This window comes from Silene latifolia, chromosome 11, assembly GCF_048544455.1.
Source record: "Silene latifolia isolate original U9 population chromosome 11, ASM4854445v1, whole genome shotgun sequence".
NCBI classification, from domain to species: domain Eukaryota; kingdom Viridiplantae; phylum Streptophyta; class Magnoliopsida; order Caryophyllales; family Caryophyllaceae; genus Silene; species Silene latifolia.
Window position 1 is genome coordinate 22,978,708 of NC_133536.1, and position 19,481 is coordinate 22,998,188.

General features: G+C 34.4%; 1 long non-coding RNA gene across 1 annotated transcript; it reads left to right on the top strand.

Annotated features, from left to right (window-relative positions):
* The first annotated feature begins 9,479 nt into the window (after nucleotides 1-9,479).
* LOC141613292 (uncharacterized) lies at nucleotides 9,480-11,561 on the top strand. Its single transcript, XR_012529238.1, has 3 exons — nucleotides 9,480-9,637; nucleotides 9,735-9,844; nucleotides 11,383-11,561. It is a non-coding gene; the product is annotated as an uncharacterized LOC141613292 (long non-coding RNA).
* Nucleotides 11,562-19,481: the final 7,920 nt, after the last annotated feature.

The window sequence follows — 19,481 nt, forward strand, 5'->3', positions numbered from 1 at the left end:
CATATTCCATTATCATGCTATAATGCGACTCCGGTATCAACATAAGACTCACAAAATCCCCAATATCATGATAAGATGAAATACTACCTCTACCATGGAAATAATGACAATGGACAAACAAACAAGCATTCATATTACCAAAACCGAGTAGAAAAATCTTACCTTATAGCATACTCCATAAGCAACTCGAAACAAGCAATATCCGCCTCATAAAACTATCTCATCCTACACAAATCACATAATAACTATCACAACACATCTTATCCTCTTTTATAATACAAAACCCATTATTATTACCCATTAATTACCCATATTACCCATATTACAAATAATTACTAATTAATAACTCCCATAAAAACCCCAAAAAGTTAAGGTTCATAAAGAATTAGGTATATCTTACTTACGAGGTGACAGGAAGAATGAGAAGGGCGTAAATCTTCAAACTCAAGCCTGGAATCCATTGCGGAAGGTTTAGGAGGGTTTTAGAGAGTATTTGGAGGCCTAGAGAGGGGGAATTAAATGATTTAAGGTTAGGTGGGAAAAGGTTTCGACATAGGTTATATCGCCTATTGACACGGTGCACTTGGTTCAGTGCCAGACCACTCGGTCGAGTACTGCTCGTACTCGGTCGAGTGTCACCCACTCGGTCCACTCCATCCTCCACTCGGTCCACTGCGCACTCACTCGATCTAGTATAGGTTACACTGGCTCTATTGCACAGCCATACTTTGCCCATAGGTATCCTCTCGTCGAGCCCAAGAGTTCTCTCACGTATCCCAAGGTTCGTTTAAAAGTCTCAAAATATCGAGGTATTACAAACTCGACTAACCACGTCTATCTTGTCGATCAAATAATCCTTGCCTAGATTCTATCTTGCCTAATTTCTAACTTGTCTAATCATTTCTTACCCTTCGTTCCGCGTGTGCACATCCTTATTCTAACCTCTACAAGGGAACTAAGGAGGTCCACAATCAACGAGAGTAGTATAATTAACAATAATGAAACTAACATCGAGATTAGTATAATTAACAATAATGGCATCGGGAGTTGTAACAACGAGAATAATGAAATCAACATACAACAGTATAACTGCAAGACTAGTGAAAATAATAATAGTTGGAACAATAGTAGTAAAAGTAACAATAATAGTAACAAAAGTAGTAAAAGTAAGTAATAACAATGGGAATAAATAAAGTAACAGTAGTAATAGTAGGAGTATTTGTAATACCCAGGATATTTAAGAACGCTGTTGACCGATCTTGTTGACCAAACAGACCTTAGGGATGAATGGGTGAGGGATCAGGTTTGTAACATGAGTTTTATAGGATTGTTTACTCGACCTAGCTAAGGCTACTCGGCCGAGTATCACCCATACTCGACCGAGTAGAGCCTACTCGGCCGAGTACTCCCGTACTCGACCGAGTATGGCTGCTGTCGACACGTTAACATAAACGCAAGTTCGCGAGATTCATTTCATTTTCTCATTTCCTCGACAGTTTCTCTTTCTCTAACCCTAGCCTATCTCCCTCTCCTATCACCCCATATCTTCACACTCTAATGCTTTAGCCTAAACCTCCACCATGGGAAGGACAGGATTCGCTGGGGAAGGATGACGTGTGTAGTGGTCGTCTATGTCACCGTCGATATGTAAGGTTAGGTAAGTTTCTGCCTTGTGTTCTTTTGAGTGATTCTTTGAGTATAGTCGTATAATAGGAGATGGTTATCATTGTTAGGATGCTTATTGGAGTCGTGCGTGGCTGTAAATGGAAGTCTTACATGCTTTGCGATGAGGTAGGGTTTCCCTACTCGGTTTACTGTTAATTGATTTAATATTGTGATTGTACTGTGTATGATTGTTATCTGCTGATCATCGGAGTATTGGTGTAGTGGTGACGGTGGTGTTGTTGTGGTATTGTGACAGCTGTGAGGCTGTGTGTGTTGTGATAGCGGTGGAGTCACTTGCGGGAGTGACTTCACACTCTAGTTCGCCCTCCGTGGAACCCGCCACGGGAGGGGATGTGCACATTAAGGGACAGGGATTGTTAGTCGCTCGTTGATGAGCTGGACTAGGTGGGATGGGCTGCGGTCACCCACTGGCGGCGAGGATTACCTGTTGCGATGGGTAATCTGGCAGGGCTACACCCTTCGGGGTGTAGTCGGTTATTGTGCGAGGTCGTGAGACTGGGATAGAGGATGATCAGCTGTTTACATTGTTATTCTGTCTTACATTTGATTAGTCAGTACTGTAACGCCCCGTAAATTTCGGACCGTTAATATATTTCGAAAATAATTAATTAATCAAGTAAAATTTGACATTAGTGTATTTAAAGTAAAAATAATTCAAAGAAATATAATTTTATTATATTTTGAAGAAAAGTATTTATTTTGAGAGTTTTGAAATGTTTAAAAATAGTTTAAACCGTGTAAAATCTTTTATTTCGAATTAAGGGCGTATCGGGGGGGGGGGGGGGGAATGACAATTCTTTTGAACGTTGGGTAAACGAAATTGGAAATGGGTCGTATGAATACTCAATTTTCTTGTAATCTCGTGTTTAAAAACTTTGGTCTTGACGGAATTTGCGTTTGACTTACGGATTTAATTATTATTGAAACGAGTCAAAACCGACTCGTAAAAATCCCGACTAAAAATCCCGCACCTCCTTTCCTCCTTTCCTTTCTCCCTTACACGGCTCCCCTCCCCTTCCTTTTCTTTTTTTTCTGATTTTTGCCTTCCTTCATCTTCATCCTTGTTCCAAAACACCATTTTCACAAATTTCAAGCCAAAATCGTCATAAATTCTTCGTTTCTTATCGGTTTTTCACGAAATTTACCTTTCCGGAATCCCCTCGCCGAGATCTACAACTTAGTATGTTCTAATTTCAGTTTTCATTAAGTTGTTTTAAGACCAATTTTCGGAAATTCGGTTTTATGTGCTTATTATTGTGTTTTAATTGTTTATTTAGGTGAAGGATTAGAAGACGAGTTTGGGGACTCGTATATTATCGAAGATAGCGGATAGTTGCTAGTTAGGGTTTGGGTTTGAGGTGCTAATTGCTCTTTTTTCTAGCTTAAGGTAACATATTTCGAGTTACTCGACGGATTATCGTCACAATCTTTGTTGTTTTTGTATGTTTTGTAATTTTTGTTGGTGTAGTAATTTTCACATGTTTAGAATGGTTGCATGCATGTCAATTGTTAGCTTAAATTATGCCTTTTGTTAGTTTAAATTAACAAAGTTGAATTGGGAACGATTAATTAATGTTCAGACGGTCTTTTACTAAATAAAAATGGAAAAAAATGGTGGTGTAGGGGGACGGGCAGCAGGCCGGCCCGTGGCAGGCCCACGGCTAGCCCACGGTTGGCCCGGGTCGGTCCGTTGCTTGTTTCGCGGTTTTCCATGCAAAATTTGTCATTTAAGGTTTATTAATGACATAGATAGTATGAGTACACTTTAGGAATTGAATTATATTAGTAATAAAAATTATGTTAATGGTAAAACTATGCTTATATTAATAGTTATCACATGTTAGGATAGTTTACAAAATGAAATTGTAATTAATAGGCTCAAAATGAATTTTATAGCGATAATTGTAATGTTTTGTTGATTGTCTTGAAAAACCGAGCCTTAGTCCCTTTGACGATGCGATGTCGATTAATTGAGTGATTGGTCACCGCAATTTGACCCGTGCACTGTCGCAGGTGGGGTTGCGGGTAAAAATTCGGTTGAATGAATTAGATAATCGGCCTTTTTCTTGTTTTAGGCCATTTATTATCTCTCTATTTCACATGTGTAGTTAGTTGAATTTAAACAGCTTCTTATTTAGTTAGTTGAATTTAAATAGCTTCTTATTTTGTAGTAATGGCCCTAGATTCCCCTAAAGCCTTTAATATTGTTAAAATTGCTAGAATTGGAAGTTAGTATTGAATTCTTATTGAGGACACTTTGTTGGATTTGTATCTTTGAGTAGACAATTATATAGCCTTTCACATGATAGAATGTTAGAATTTATGTTGGTAAGTAGGACTTTTTGCCCTCTTATGGTTAAGTGGGTGTCTTACTTGACTTGTGTGGTGAGTCTTGTGTGGTGTGGGCTAAAGTGTTCAAGCTGGGACTAGCTGGGACTAGGTCCTAGGTGAGTACTTCGGCCTTCATCATAGATAGGTCTTTATAGTTTTTGACGAGTATATGTTCACTGCTTGATAGCCTTTGTGTTCCTGACTAGTGGATGTTTATCCAAGTTGGGGCATGACCTCAGTTACTTATTTTGATAGTAAGTGGTCAGCTTAAGTACTAGCCAACTCTTCGGTGGTGTCCTTAGGGTACTCACTTCACTTTGTTTTAAAAAAAAGTTGTGGGTCTTGGGTGCGGTGGTGTGTATCCGCATGTCTAGGTCTGCGCAGATTTTAGGCTAGGGTTGTGTTGTCTCTTGGCCATGTTTTATTAATATTAACCGCTGAGCCAAGATACCGGTTCGATTACCTTCCCTACCTCGTGGTATAGACTCGAGTTACAAAGTGACTATTGACGGTGCTAAGAACTTATGCCTGTCTTTGATATATTGCCCTTTCTTGTTTGATGATTCTATGAATCATAGAAGGTGAGATGCAAGCCGGCTATGGTTGATAGAGTTTGGATTACAATTTGTTATATGTTTCACATGTTAGTTTAGTTTGGTCAGTTTAGGGCTCATATGTTAGAATAGTTGGTAATTGAATTATTTATCATCTTGTTTACATGTTTTACTACATGTTACATTAATTTTGACGATTCGTGGCTGGGAGGACTCGAAGTTACTCCCCAGTCCCCACTGAATTGTGGCTTTCGTGTTTGTATAAAATGCGATTGACAGGTTGTTGATGCTTTGTTGGGGTCACAGACGAGCTAGTAAGCAAGGAACCTTGGACCTAGTTTGGTTTTCTTTTGTAGAAACCTTTTATCTTTTGGTTATGTATATAACCTTTTAACTTTTGGTTTGTATATAATTTGAAAGGACATATGTCTCCCTTTTCCATTTTGGGTTTGTATCATTCTACTTTCTTATTTAGCTATGGCATGTAAAGTAGTTCATCAGCTTTTGCAGGGTCTTGGCACCCGCTTCTGGGATTGTTGGACTTCTTGAGTTGGATTGGTTGTGAATGGTTTAGGAAGAAATTTTTTTTGAAATTGCAGGTTTTTGACTAGTTGAACCATTTACAAACATATCCTACCAGTTTTTCCGTAGAATTTACGCATTTAAGTAATTAGATAACGTTTTTTTTTTAAGGGTGTCACAAGTACTGACCCCGTTGTTGTTGTTTTGTAAAACCTGCGGTGATTCATTCGGGGATGGTGAGCAGTTGGCTTAGCAGGTATTGTTGATTGTGGCTGCTAGGATTGGAGGGATCGAGTCATCACGTTACCGGTCTAGAGAGGCAATGTCATGAGTGTTATGGTTGAACCTTTATTACAAAGACGTTGTATTGAGTTGTATTGTATAAGATATATTAATATTTACAATTGTTCTTTTATTATCTAATTTGATCTACCTCCTCGGGAAACCGAGATGGTGACACCGTCATACACTGGGATGGTCCTTGGTAAGGCATTTTGGCGTACGGGGGTGTTACAGTATTGACTATTGAGTATGACTCATAATTTGGTTATTAAACTACTTCCTCGTATTCTCTAACATCTTACACATTTTCTAAAATGACAAATTCACTAAGATCTTCCAATTTTTTTTATTAGTCTATAATTTATAGTTTTTATGATTTGTGACCCCACATTCCTCTCTTACTTTCCATTTCTTCCATTTTCCACCTCAAATTTCATTCCTCTTAAAAACTACGGAAAATGTATTGTGTAATGACATAGTGAATAGGAGGGAATATATCTTAATTCTTAATTACGATTTAAAGAAATGTCATAATAATAACAGTGTGAGTAATTAAAGTAATAGTAGCAGAACCGGAAATAATAAAAGTAACAACGAGAGTAGTGGAAATAGTAGTGATAACAATGAAGTAATGAAAGTAAAAGTAGTGACAACGGAATGGAACATGTTTGTAGTTTGGTTTACAAATTTAGGAGGGAATATCTTAATTCTTAATTACGATTTTAAGAAATGTCATAATAATAACAGTGTGAGTAATTAAAGTAATAGTAGCAGAACCAGAAATAATAAAAGTAACAACGAGAGTAGTGGAAATAGTAGTGATAACAATGAAGTAATGAAAGTAAAAGTAGTGACAACGGAATGGAACATGTTTGTAGTTTGGTTTACAAATTTAATCTTAATTATAATTTTATTTAATGTCATACATAGTGTACTATAATTGTAAAAGTATAATTAGGCAAAATTGGTCTTATTATATTTAATACAAAACCAAATTGAAAAGGTAAATTTATTAGGTAGCTCGGGCGGGCATCGTCAAAACTACCATAAAATCTTATCTATATAAATACAGAAACATTTTAAGCAATTTGGTGCATCCACGTCATCACTAACAAGTTTCTTTTTCTTTTTTTTTTCCAAAAAAGTTGTAATGGTGGGCCCTTTTGTACGTACAACTGAATTAATTTCAGTGTGCTTTACCGTGTTTATACGCTGATTTGATAATATGTTGATTAGTATATTTTCAATCTACCAATATTAAATAGTAAACATTATATATTACTAAATATGTCCAATTTTAATATTAATATTTTTCGTAATAAAAAGAAAATAATAACAAAACTGTGAAAATTGTTCATCATGAATATTAATTATTTAAATCCCAAAAAATAATGATCATCATCTATAATACTCATATAATATGGAAAATAAAAATGAAGAACAATTTTAACAACAAAAAAAGGCAAAAACTTCCTTAAAAACGTATAAAAAAATGTTGTATTTAATTAATAGCAGGATATTAAAGCAACAATTATATATAAAGAAAATTAAGAAAATGCTAACAATGAAATACTAATAATAGTTAAAACTCTAATTAATATCGGGAAAAAAATGATTTGAAAAAGAAGAAGAGAAAAACGAATTAAAAACGGGATAAAGAGACATATCTCTTCAAAAAAATTCACCAATGACATTATCAATAAAACATTTACCAATATGGGTATGAATTCTTAGTAAAAGTACTCCGTATAATTTTGGTCCAAACTTTATAAGAATTAATATCGACCCAAATTATTACATAAGACCATATTATATATTATGCATAAGACTAGCCCATTAACAAAACTTCAGCAAAATTAATTAAAAATTAATAAAAAAAATTATTTCTATAAGTTAATATCTTATATTATACCCGTGCAATTTTAATCATTATATCAATGTTTTTAAAAACATACCCGTGCAATTTTGCACGGGATGAAAACTAGTTATGGTTTAATCTAAATGCATGATTGGAGAGTTAAGATGAATAGGTTGAGAGACGATGAGAGATAATGAGATAGATGGTTTTAAGTTGGGTTAAAGTTTGTAAAGGATGTGTTGGTGTGTAAGATAAAGACAAATAAACGTGTGAATTAGTTATACAAAAGGGAAAGTTAAACTCATGGGCACCATATTAGTGTAGAACCCGCGCAAATGTGCAGTTTGTTTGGATAATAATGTTCGAAGACGTTAAATATTATACCTTGTTAACACGCTTAAACGGTATAAGAGAGAATATTTGATAGTTTTCTTGTACGAGTTGGGCTACGGGTCAATGAAGGAAGGAGTTTATTGAAAGTCGGAAATCAGTTTAATTGTTCTCGAGAATGATTAAATGTATTTCGAGCTTTCATTAAACGAGTGAGCTTCATTGGATGATACGAAATTACAACTAAAGGATGCTCGTGTTTATCGACTACTTGTTCGACGCTACAAATAACTAAGCAAAAAGAAAATAAAAAGGCTGGTCCGACTTATTTGGCTCACATCTTAATATTCTTTATTATATGGTTTTATGATTATTATTATTAGCTCCTTAATAATGTTTATTTATTGTCTATCTTAATTATTGTAATAATAGCTATTCTTAATAGCTAGACCTTTAGTTTTCCAATTGGAGCATTGTAAGGCTATAATAGCCAATCCAATTTGATTGTAAAACACAGAAGTTAAAAAAAAGAAAAGAAATCAAAATTGTTCAATTGTTACGTTAGGTTAACGTTCGATTGTTTTTTGAATTGACGCGTTCGATTCACCCTTGTTATTGTTTGACGCGTTTTCAAACTTTAACCCGATTCGTATTCAATAGGTCTTGAATACAATCACCATTGACGTAGCTATAGGTCTAGTTACGGCAAATATCTTTGTTTGTGTTATGTCCGCTGCGAAATCGCATCATTTTCACACCAAATAAGATTGACGTTTTAACTGAACCTAATTATATAAATTAGTTCATTATTTAAAAAAAATATTATACGATTAAATTTACCAAATGAATGATTTCAAGTAATGATTTAATTATAAAATAAAAATAGAGAATTTGCAAAAGGAGATAGTCAGCTTGTATTACCTTTGTATCAAAAGACAGGAAATAGAATTATTTTAAAAAACACAAAATTAAAATATCTCATTAATGTTTATTTACAAATTAAAAACGGAATTTATTTTCGCAGTACACATTTTACTCATTTCAGTACTTTTTGCACCTTATTTTCCATTTGTATACCCCTAGTCAGAAAAAAGCTCTAACCCTAAATCCCTCGGCCAGTAACTATGAAACGTTGTGCCAAATCAATCAAAATTGTCAATTCTAGATGATAGCTTGAATATAGCACAACTAATTAATACGTTAATTATGATCTATTAATCAAGTCAATTTTGTTTCTGATTTTTATTTAGAAAATTTATTTTTAATTAGGCTTTGTGGTAATTTTGGGTTGTTGGGTAGAAGTGGGTCAGCGACAACAGCGGTGGACCCGGTGGTGGCCTAACGACGAGGGTAGCACAAGGGGACGACGATACCTAGATAAGCACGAGGTAGCGTTATGTGGGTTTCTTATAGGATATGGTGGGCCGGTGATTGTCGGGCGGATAAGGTGGCAAGACTGGTTGTAACACCCCGTAATTTCGGACCGTTATTATTTTGCGAAAGTAATTTATTAATCAAGTAAAATTTGATATTAATGTATTTGAAGTAATAATAATTCAAAGAAATATAATTTTATTATATTTTGAAGAAAAGTATTTATTTTGATAGTTTTGAAATGCTTAAAAATAGTTTAAACCGTGTAAAAACTTTTTATTTCGAAATAAGGGCATATCGGGGAAAAATGACGACTCTTTTGAAAATTGGGCAAACGATTTTGGAAATGGGTCGTATGAGTATTCAATTTTCTTGTAATCTCGTGTTTAAGAACTTTGGTCTTGTCGGAATTTGTGTTTGACAAACGGTTCTAATTGTTATCGAAACGAGCCAAAACCGACTCGTAAAATCCCAACTAAAACCCGCTCCCTTCCTCCTTTCCTTTCCTTTCCCGCGGCACCTCCCTTCCCCTTCCTTTTTTTTCTGATTTTTCTTTTCCTTCTTCATTTTCTTGAACCTTCTACCAAAAACCACCATTTTCATCTTAATCCAAGCTAAATTCATCATAATTTCTTCGTTTCTTGTCGGATTTTCGCATAATTTATATTTTCGGAATCCTCTCTTCAAGATCTACATCCTAGTATGTTTTAATTTCAGTTTTCTTGATGTTGTTTTAAGACGAATTTGGACATATTTCGGTTTTTATACTTATAATTGTGTTTTTATTGTTTATTTAGGTGAAGATTTGGAAGACGAGTTTGGGGACTCGTATATTGTTAAAGATAGTGGCTAGTTGTATGTTAGGGTTTGGTATTCAAGGTGCTAATTGCTCATTTTCTAGCTTAAGGTAACATATTTCGAGTTACTCGACGAATAATCGTCACATTCTTTGCTTTTTGTATGTTTTTGTGATTTTTGTTTGAGTAGTAAATTTTCACATGATAAAATGGGTTGCATGCATGTCTAATGCTTGTCTTTTGTTAGTTTAAGTTAACATATTAGTATAGGAATGATTAATTGATGTTTCAGACGATGTTAAACTGAACAAAAATGGAGAAATGGAGGGACGGGGGTGGCGGCAAAGCGAGTTCCGGCGAGTCCAGCAGGCCACGGCGCCTTGGGGTTGGCCCGGGTTGGCCCGTTGCTTGTTTCGCGGATTTTCATGCATTACTTGTAGTTTCGGGTTTATTAATGATATGTTTAGTAAAAGTAACATGTGGGTAGTCTTAGGAAATGAATAAGGTTAGTAGTAAATAAAATTTTGATGATGAAGTATGCTTATTATGGTAGTTGACACATGTTAGGTTAGATTATAAAATGAAATTGTAATGAATAGGCTCAAAATGAATTTTATAGCAATAATTGCAATGTTTTGATGATTGTGCAAAAATCGAGCCTTAGTCCCTTTGACTAATTCGATGTCAGTCAATTGAGTGATTGGTCAGCCGCAATTTAACCCGTACCTGTCGCAGGACTGGGGTTGCGGGTAAAAATTCGGTTGGATGAAATTTTGTATGAATTGGATAATCGGCCTTTTTCTTGTTTTAGGCCATTTATTAAGTTTTTAGTTCACATGTGATGTTGGTTGAATTTAATAGTTTCTTATATTGTAAAAACGGCCTTAGATTCCCTGAAACCTTTAATATTGTTAAAATTGCTAGAATTGGAATGGGTATTGAATATTTCTTGCAGGTTGTTGTGTTTGTCATAGATAGGTCTTTATAGTCTTTGACGAGTATATGTTCACTGCTTAATAGCCTTTGTGTTCCTGACTTGGTGGGATTATATCCAAGTTGGGGCATGACCTCGTTACTTATTTTGATAGTAAGTGGTCAGCTTAAGTACTAGCCAACCCTTTGGTGGACTTCTTAGGGTACTCACTTTGTTTTAGAAAAATTGTGGGTCTTGGGTGCGGTGGTGTGTATCCGCATGTCTAGGTCTGCGCAGATTTTAGGCTAGGGTTGTGTTGTGTCTTGTCCATGTTTTGATAGAACCGCTGAGCCAAGATACCGGTTCGATTACCTTCCCTACCTCGTGGTATAGACTCGAGTTACAGAGTGACTATTGACGGTGCTATGAACTTATGCCTGTCTTTGATATATTGCTCTTTCTTGTATGGTGATTTTATGAATTGTAATAGGTGAGATGTAAGCCGGTTACAATTGATAAAGTTTGGATTACTGCTTGTTATATGTTTCACATGATAGTTTAATTTGGTCAGTTTAGTATTCATATGTTAGAATACTTGATAATTAGATTGTTTATCATGTTGTTTACATGTTACACTACATGTTACATTAAAAATGACATTTCGTGGCTGGGAGGACTCGAAGTTACTCCCCACTGAATTGTGGCTTTCGTGTTTGTATAAAATGCGATTGACAGGTTGAAGATGATTAGATGGGGTACACAGACGAGCTAGTGAGCAAAAGAACCTTGGACCTAGTTTGGCTATTTTTGTAGTAAACCTTTAAATAGTTGGTTGTGTATATATTTTGAAGGGACATATGTCTCCCTCTTTTGTTTTGGTTTGTATCACTATATTTTCTTATCTTTAGTTATGTTATGTAAATTAGTTCATTAGCTTTTGCAGGTTTTGGGCACTCTTAGGTTGGAAATGTTTGTGAATGGTTTAGGAAAGGTTTTGAAATTACAGGTTTTATCTAGTTGAACCAATTACAAACATATCCTGTCAGTTTTTCCGTAGAATTTACGCCTTTATCTTTTGCTAGAAATGAGGGTGTCACACTGGTGGTGATGATATGGGGGACGGGGGACGAGTAGCTTTAGGATGGACGGGTGCAGGTTTAATGGCAGGTGGAGTAGTGGCTGAGAGGTAGGAGATTGTTGGGGTAGTAGGCGTAGTACTGACTACTGATGGTGTACTACATTGTTTCAGTAATTTTCATTTTTTTTCAAAAAAATTTTTAATTCAATTCTTAAAGATTGGAAATAATATTATCAACGTAACTTCTTCTCATTGTCGTTGATAACGGTGGTACAAGGGTGGTTGACGCTGGTGGTTGATGACGGTGGTATAAGCTTTGTGAAATTAGAGGGGAATGAATGTTTGAAATTAGAGAGAATATATTAGAGAGAGGTTAGAGAGAGAGAGTGGTAGGAGAAATGAGAGGGGTATAACTGTCAACAACGTACTAAGATGAGTAAAATGCGTACTGCGAAAATCAGCACCCATTAAAAATTAGTAGTAGTATCTCTTATTTATGGTATAGAATTAATATGATATAATCAATCAATCAATACTATATACTAAGGCCCTGTTCTTTTGGACTTAAAGTCACTTAATATAAGTTCACTTCAGATCCTATAAGTTCAGTTCAGTTCAGATCCTATAAGTTCAGTTCAGATCCTATAAGTTCGATTCGATTCGAATCCTATAAGTTCGATTCGATCTTATAAGTTCGATTCGAGATCCTATAAGTCCATTCGATTCGAGATCCTATAAGTTCGATTCGATTCGAGATCCTATAAGTTCGATTCGGATCTTATACCTCACTTAATTTAAGTTCACTTCGATCCTATAAGTTCGATTCGAGATCCTATAAGTTCGATTCGATTCGAGATCCTATAAGTTCGATTCGATTCGAGATCCAATAAGTTCAGTTCAGATCCTATAAGTTCAGTTCAGATCAGATAAGTTTCAGTCCAAAAGAACAGGGCCTAAATCCAGAAACCAAGGGACTTCGATGTAATTAAAGAAAGTTATACAAATTAATTATACTATATAGTTTTAAATCACTAGCACCGTGTGATAGACCCGATTAAGGGATCTCAATGCAAATATTATATAGTTTGAGTTAAAATTAAATTATATAGAAACTTGGTAATTTTCCTAAACATTTGTAAGAGACTAAAACATGGTCAATTTTCTTAAAATAAATTAATTAATTAAGATGATCAATTTCCTTAAAATAAAATAATTAATTAAGTAGAGGTAGCTCGGGTGAAGCCGGGCACCAATACTAGTTATGATATAATGTGAAGATCAGGACCAATCATAGAGTATTTCACTTAGGCGAAATTTTTTTAGAGAGCTCTTATTCTTTTAGTAGAAGAGGATATAGAAAGAAAGTTAATTCGAAAGGTATTGCCAAAGTACGAGAGTAGCATGATAAATTTCCGTAAAATTTAACCAAAATCTGGCGGGCAAATAAAAAACATCACAAATTCTTGTTTGTGACGGCACATATCCGTCACTCTTGAGTGACAGATACCATTTTACCTCACAAAGTACCCACTTTTTCTCTCTCTGCAACACTATTCATGTGGTCCCCTTTCTCCACTAACCCATTTTGTTACCATTTTATCTCACAAAATATCTGCCACAAATGGTAACCCTTCACAAGGGAGACCAATTGAAAAAACATATACTCTTCATCTTATTTATTTTTGAGTAAAAAACAAACATACCTGGATCGTGAATCCATTTTTGAAATAATGGTCAAAAATAAAATATTTGTCGTTTTGGGTCGGTTTTGAAAATATTTGTCAAAATTGTGTCCACGTAGGCTCGGGATTTCTGGACCTAAAACACGCCACTACCAATGACGTGTTTATAATGAGTAGGGAAAGAAACTTCATTAAAAAATAGACTAAAATAAACACGCCATTGGGAATGACGGGTTTCGGAGGGGGAACACGCCACCCCCTATGGCGTGTCTTATGTAATTTTTTTTTTTTTTTTTTTTTTTAAAAAAAATTGTTGTAAAGACACGTCACTGCTAATGGTGTGTTTCCTTCACAAAACACGTCATTAGTAGTGGCGTGTTTCAGGTCTAGAAATCCCGTGCCTACGTAAACACTATTTTGATAAATATTTTCAAACCGACCCAAAACGACAAATATTTTATTTTTGACCATTATTTAAAAAATGGACTCCTGAATCGTTAATTAAGTTTTAACCTTGTGGTGGTAATTGAAAGCGGTAAAAAACAGCACACGCAAGTGGAACAGAGAGGTCAGGCACGTGACAGGGGTAATGACAGTAAGAAAATGTACTATATATACCAAGTAGCAAGATCTTATCAGTGAAAGAGATCAAATAGTAGTACGGTAAAAAATGATATCATGGTCCAGAAGCCTAACCTATCTTGGCTAATCTATACGGAGTACTCCATATCTTTGTGATTGAGCTACGTGACTACATCTAACAAATCAGTCAAATCTATCTACCAAATTTTGTCCATCAATACCTCATTATGATTGTGTTACATACTTGTACATGATACGTACATCACCACTGCAAAGCTCAACTTGTGACCTCTCACAAACTCAACTCGACTTTTCCCCACTTGCCACTTTTTTTTTTTTTTTTTTGATCGCATAAACCGGATATGTTCGTCATAAATAAGAACTTGTGTTTACTTATTTTAATAATTTTTTTCCAACTTTTTATAAAAAAAATTTCATGATTTTCGTTTTGTAAATCTCACATATGACCCATATGCGTTTAAGTGGAAAATTTTGTATGATATATGGAGATTTGGTCTCCCTTAATACGATCGTATCCGTTTTTAAGTGAAAAATCTCATATGATATATGGAAATTTGGTCTTCCTTGAGATGGTAATATCAGTTTCATATGACATAGAAGTTTGGTATCCCTTAAAACGGATAGGTTAAATACTAAACCTAATAGGTGGATGAGGCGATAGTTTATCATTCTCTACACATTTTGCTTTAGGTTAAATACTAAACCTAATAGGTGGATGAGGCGATAGTTTATCATTCTCTACGCATTTTGCTTTTTGTATCATATTTCTATTTGACCCATTTTATTGTTTAAGATAGTTATGTCTGCCTTAAAAAGGATGCTCCATTTTTTTTATTTTATTTTTAATGTTTTTTCCTTATGACCCGAGGCTGACAGGCTCGAAGTCTATTAGGAATGGACTCAGGCCAAGAATGCTCCACAAGATTTTGCTCTTGGGAAGGCTTGAACCTGAGTCTCCTGGGTATTTCACCCAAGTTTCAATTAGTCTTGCTGAAGACGGGTCGGAGCAAGTGACGGATAATGTCACTCACAAAACGAATAGGGGGGACAAGGTGGGGGCACCACATGTGCTTCCCTCTCTTCTCTATTTGGGTCATTTATGAGGGAAAATGGTATCCGTCACTTTACGTGCCGTCACAAATGAGATTTTGTGATTTTTTTTTCTTTTTGGTTTAAGGCAAAAGTAGATAGGCTATTAAATAGCCATGGCAGTGTAGCTAAAGGTGTCGTCACTACTTGAAAGTGTGGTACCTTGTGTGCATAGGCAACTCAGGATTTCAGGAACTGCTTGTAATTTTCCCGGGAAACGACGGAACGAATATTATTTGCTCTCGTTAAAGCGTCAACGTCTATAATACTTCCTCCATTTCATTTAATTCCATACATTTGCTTTATACACGTATATCAATGCTCGTTTTCTTTTGTTCATATCTTTAGTTACATATTAGTAAAAATTATAAAAATTTATTATTTACAATGTACTCGGTAAGACAATTAAAACAAGATCTCACATGATTATATTTTATGCTATATATTAGAAGTTGTATCGAAAATTCTCCCTACCTGTGAATAGTGCTCAAAAAGGGAAATGTATGGAATTAAATGAAATGGAGGAAGTATAACACAAATTAAAATGACGGAGGGTATCCGTCGCAAGCTTGTGACGGGTACCGTTTTCTCTCACAAAATACTCATTGAAAGGTGCGCGGAAAGCACATGGGGGCTGCCCCACCTTATCCCCTCTCCCTTTTAAAAAGAGGTCACAAGCTTGTACGGGATTAACCCGTCACAAGCAAGACCAGTTGTATAACACAATGCCTTCCCAAATTTGGCCTCACTTTAATTACCTTTGTTGGTGATTTCAATCCTAATATTTTCTATGAAAAATAATAATATGACTCGACCCACAATAGAATTGATCCAATTCGAATATGAACATATATTTGAAATGACTCGCGTAAAAATTGGAATCATATGATCCGTTAACATGTTTAAATCCAAGAGTAAGTTAAAACTCATCGATAAAATATACAAAGGTCGACATGAAACGAAAACTTGGAAAAAAAATATTCTCGTAGTTATTTTTTCTTTTTATTGTCTCTTAACATATTTGACCCACTTTTTTTAGCAATCCTCTTGTATATCCAGCAGTGGCGGTTATGACGGGGTGTAGGGGATTCACCCGCACCCCCTTTGTCAAACATAAATACAAATTTGTTTGGTAAATGAGCATATAAATTATGTTGGTTTAATGGTTTGTGACATGTTTTCTCACCTTAATGGTATAACTTGATTTTTCGTTGTAAAAATTTTTTACGCATTCTCATCTATCAAATCCTAGAATCGCTCCTGATATTAAGAGAATAAAAATTCTCAAACATTTTCTCTCCAAAAGAATCTTATCTTAATAAAAATAAGAACATTTAAAGGATTTATGTGCAGCCACTTCATCATAGCAAGTTTTTTTAAAAAAAAATTCCAAAAATACGGGTCCCACAGAGAAAACTACGGAATTAATTACAAAATAACGTATGTTCTGATGTTATTTGCGAAATTGTTCGGAACGTACTAATTTAATTATTCGAATACAACAACTAATGTAGTCTACCATGAAATTTTCCAACATTTGGAATGATATTAGACTATTTTCGTTAATTCTACAATTATGTTTCTTCAATTTGATTGTAAACTCTTTTCAAATTTGATAACTATTTCCATTTTATAGCGATATTTATATTGTTTGCTTTTTATTATTTCCCATATATTGTATTTATTATATACTATATACTACTCCCTCCATACCACACCAATGGTAACATTGACTTTTTCACACTTGTCGAGACACGTTTTGCAACGTGAATATCTTTAGTTACATATGATTAAAATTTATAAAAATTTGATATTCTTATAGCATTCATGACGATAAATCAAACAAGATCTCACATGACTATATTTTGTCTTATAGATTAAGAATAATATCGAAGTTTCTCTACGACCATGAATAGTGCCAAGATTCTCAATGTTACCATTGGTGTGGTATGGAGGGAGTATATACTATATACTATATTTCATGTTACAACACCGAATTTGTGGGGTTTATATCACATATTTAAAACATGTGCAAGTTTCAATCCTTGCAAATTTAGCACGTGTTTTATTCTATTATCAATATATAAAAGAAATACAAATTAAAATATCCATGCATATTACTTAACATTTTTTAAATATTTACAGTGATTTCAGTGATTATAAATTCATACCCGTGCAAATTGCACGGGTTGAAAACTAGTTTGCTTTAATAAGGAAACAAAACTTTCTTTTTATTAAATTGTTATCTTTTGATTAACATATAATTTTTTAATCACTATAATATTTTTTGAACTAATTTATATTCATTTAATTAAAATTAAACAAAACTGGGGTATAAATCTAAAAATTTGTATATGAAAAACTTATAAATTGATATTATTAGTTTCGTATAACAAACATTAACATGTACTTAATTAGTATAAAAAAAATTATGAACTGAAATTATTAATTTCATGAAAACAAAATTCATTAAAACTATTTGAGAAAATTTATAAATTGGAATTATTTATTATTTACGGAGTATGTGGTAAAAAAAGTTTCATTAAAATACATTTTTCATGACTCTACTCAATTCTTTTGATTAGTTTTCCATTTCATTTTTTATTCTCATATTAAAATATGAAAAATTAATTATGTGTCAATTTAATATTCATAAATAAAACATTTATTATTATAAAGTAATTGAACTATATACCGTGCATGCATGCACGGGATTCATACTAGTTCGTTATCAAATAAACTTTCTGTTTTAGTTTGTTTCTAGTTAGGTATTTGGCCGAATAAGCCTCACTTTCTCGGTACAACGAGTAGGTCTGCTTTGAGACGTTCTCAACATAAAACAAGAAAATGTTGATATTTTTAATAGAAACTAATCATAATAATAAAATGTTATAATTAAAGTTGTCAACAAATTGACCCGGAATTTCCCGATCAAGTGAAGTTTATTGATTGGAAACATACTATGAGGGTTGATATGCTTTGTTATCTATAACGTGCACTCATTGTAGTAATATTTTAAAGAAATATTTACATTTTATAGATGATTATATATTTGTCCGTTTTATTTCCGACGGAAAAGATCCGTCTATAACGTGCACTCATTGTAAATAAGTCGAATTGAATGGGGCTTTACATGGTAGTGAAGACGGTGGACAATACACGAAAGTCAAAGCGGTGCATGGGAATTTCACGTGCGGCTTTTAAGCTGGGCTCGTATTCGTAATACAAACAATCACACTTCATTCCAACCCAACATTGATATTCGCTTTCACATAGAATCTTTGTTCTTCGTCAATTCACATGAACCCTAATTCTCATTTCAGACGGATTATTCCGTCTGAAGCTTTTAGACAGTTTTATGTGACCATTTTTATGATAAAATATAATTGTTTAAACCGAGTGACATTTTTATGGCAAAATATTACCATTTAAACTAGATTATATTTAACTATAAATAGGTTACATATAACTTGTCTGAATCCTTTAGACGAAATAACCGTATGAAGGAAGACCTGCTGTCGTGAAATCAATAAATTTGACTTCTTTATTTTATGCCAGCTTCTCATGTCTAGATGCCCATACAATACAAGAGAAACTAGTCAAAGTCTAGCCCAGGCGCAGTTCTGCATCTCCAATGTTTCACTGGGAAGATGTAGTCTGGGCCTGGTGTTACAGAAGAAGGCCTAGCCCAGCTGAAGTCCATGATTGGTGTCATACAAAAATCGGTAGCCCGTTGATAGATACTCCCTCCGTTTCTGTTATTTGTTTGCCTATTATTTCAGTTAATTGTTTGTCTTTCTATTTTAGGAATGCTTTTGATAGGTAGTTGAATCTTCCACACTCAATTTGGTCTACTTGTCATCTAATAATTGACGCCCTCCTCTTTCATTGGTCTTTGTGCCAAAATCAAATACAAACGAATGAAAGGATGAAAGAAGTATATCGATAATGTGAGAGTTAAAGCCTAGACCAGTACATGATGTATTCGAACCAGACCACGAGCAACCACCTCAATTATAAAATGTATATCCATCTTTATATGCGTGGTGTGTTAGTGTTATGCTAAATTGATAAAAGTAGGTTTCGAATACAGCATGAGTCAACTACAATATTATCGACACCGGACACCCTTACATTTAGCTTCAGCAGTAAAATAATATAAGGTGAAATGACTCTTGGACGAATAAAATATATATCAAGTTGTCTCTTGGAAATGTAGTTGTCGAATGTGGATCGGCGAGTGTCACGAGTTAGGACACTTATTTCAATCGCGTCTATATAGCCATGTAGGAATTAGGAAACAAGCTAAGTTGCCTTCGAGTCTTCGACGCTGTAGGTGAAGGTCGTATAAAATGGTCTCTTGAACGAAATAGAATATACAT